The sequence below is a fragment of the Sus scrofa genome, chromosome X, assembly GCF_000003025.6.
Source record: "Sus scrofa isolate TJ Tabasco breed Duroc chromosome X, Sscrofa11.1, whole genome shotgun sequence".
NCBI classification, from domain to species: Eukaryota; Metazoa; Chordata; class Mammalia; order Artiodactyla; family Suidae; genus Sus; species Sus scrofa.
This window is the reverse complement of record NC_010461.5, coordinates 68,470,672-68,473,505: the sequence shown is the minus strand read 5'-3', so window position 1 is coordinate 68,473,505 and position 2,834 is coordinate 68,470,672.

The following is a 2,834-nucleotide window of genomic DNA, read 5'->3' as shown; positions in this document are numbered from 1 at the left end:
TTCCCGTGGCATATGGAGGTTCCCAGGCTAGGGGTCTAATCAGAGCTGTAGCAGCTGGCCTACACCAGAGCCACAGCAATGTGGGATCCAAGCCGCGTCTGCTACCTACACCACAGCTCACAGCAACGCCAGATCCTTAACCCACTGAGCAAGGCCAGGGATCGAACCTGCAGTTTCGTGGTTCCTAGTCAGATTCATTAACCACTGCGCCACGACGGGAACTCCTGTGCTATTATTTTAAATAATAATTGTTGCTTTTATATTCATGCTTCAGCTTTTGGCATTTTCACATTAGCCCCAGACCAATAATATTAGTTAGGTGCTATAAACTCTTTGTAATTTGTAGCTTGCTTTGTTTCGTAGCTCGCTCACTTCACTTCCTCTACTTCCCATGGTAATCTTGGCCAGTTAATAGTGTTTTGCTATGGTACATTTAGAAACCACATGTTGCTGTCTCTTCTTCCTCATATGCTTCTAGAGTCGGTTTGTCATCAGCTATATTCCCTTTAACCTCATCCTCTCCTATGAAAACTCAACCTTCTTGCTGTAACTGTCACATGACCGTTTCCCAAGGAAATCATCTAAAATAAATTAATATAAGTATATTCAGGATCATTTAGAAGACCACTTTGTAAGTGAACACTGTCATACATTATCAACTCTCACATTTGTATTTACAAGCACATCGACACCAGATAGTACCACTGTAATTGCTTTGGGTTGATATAAAATAGAGTCAGACTTTGTAAATTATATGGTCCTATACTAGGTGTGCTGTACATAATGCAATTTCTTGGCAGTTGGAATAAAGTGGTGGGAGAAGTGAGTCATCCCATAGCATACAATAAGATAAACTACACTCAATATGCTATTGTGGTGTCATATTCATGTTGTGAAATGTAATTTAGTTTCAGCAAAACAATATAAAGCATAATATTAAATTAATGCTGTTAATTTATTTAGTCATTTACCGTTTTGGTTTTATAATTATATTAGCACCATAAGCCTAAGACATTTATTTATATATAGCTCTACTATTATTTACATTTAAGTAACATTATAATGAAACTAGCTGAAATTAGCATTGATGGTACAAATATTTTCCTTTAGTCTATAATAAAAAAAAATACAAATTGATGCACAAAATGATGCATAAAAACTATTCTACAGAAAAAGTATCAGGACTTTTTGCAGGTAATAGCTAATTCCGGGTTTGAGATAGGAAATAAATAAGATCAAATTGTGTGCTATTGTTGTGTCAGTGAGCAAGGAAACCATCAAAGACTAGTGGGATCATGTCAAAAGAACACAAGAGCATCAAAAAAATAGTAGTAACTGCATGATTACTAAGGGATTGAAACACATTGACTATGTAAAAAATCATGAGTTTAAGGATACTGAAAGAGAGATAAATAGAGATTTCCTCCCCCACCCCACCCCGGAACCCCACCAAAGAAAAACCTCATTGGATACCGTTTGAAATAAATATCAACTCCTTACTCCGATAATTAGCAATTAAAATAACTCATTATTTTATTCTGCTTTTCCTGTACAAACTACTTCAAGACAACCAAATAAACCTATGTTGATGTGAGAAAGTTCTTTTTTCACAAGAAATATAATAACTATAGAGGAAACATAGAAATAAATGTAGAAAATCACCATTTACAACCTTTAATGAAGTAACAGATCCAAGCAATGATCATAAGTGGGTGAAACATTAGATGAAAGACTGATGGAAAACTTTATAAAGGAGTTGAGGCTGCCATCACCTAAACCCTCTAATCAGCTTTTCCCCATCCTTACCAGCATTTGGTATTATAACTGTATTTTAATTTCAGCTGGCCTAATAGATGTGTAGTGATATCTCATTGTGGTGTTAATTTGCATTTGTTTGATAGCTAATATTGTTAAACATACTTTGTGTGCTAATTTGCTATAACCTGTTTTGGTGAAGTGTCTTTTTAACTTATTTACCCATCGTTTAATGTAGTTGTTTCCTTATTGATGAGTTTCACACTTTTAAATATATATATACATATATATATGACACAAGTCCTTTATCAGACATGTGATTTGCAGATATTTTTCTGTCCATTGTCACCTGATCTTTTCTTTTTCTTCACAGTGTCTTTTTTCAGCAAATTAATTTTTTTCTTAAAGTATAATTGATTTACAATGTTTCTTCAATTTCTGTTGTACAGCAAAGTGACCCAGTCATATACAGTTCCCTGTGCTGTACAGTAGGAGCCCATTGCCCATCCATTCTAAATGTTATAGTTTGCATTCACCAACCCCAAACTCCCTGTCCATCCCACTCCCTCCCACTCCCTCCTGGCAACCACAAGTCTGCTGTCCATGTCCATGATCTGTTTCTGTTTTGTGGATAGTCTTCAAAAATTTTTAAATTTGATGTTTTAAAATTTGATGAAATCCAATTTATCAATTTTTCTTAGATAGATTTTGCTTTGGTGTGGATTCTAAGAATTCTTTGCCTACTTTCAGCTCAAAAAACATGTTTATCCTTTTTATTTCCTAAAAGTTTTATTGTTTTTGGCTTTACATTTACATCTATGGTCTTTGCATAAAGTGTGAGATTTAGTTTGAGGTTCATTTTTATGTGTATAGATGACAGAAGATTCCAACAACATTTCTTAAAAAGACTACCCTTTCTCCAAAGAGATTTTGCATGTTTACAAAAAAATCAAATGGTCATATTTATGTAAGTCTGTATCTGTCCTATTTATTCGTTTCCGTAGATCTGTGTGTTATCTGTCTTTTCACCAATACCACACTGACCTGATTACTTTAGCTTTTTTAATGTGTCCTAAAAT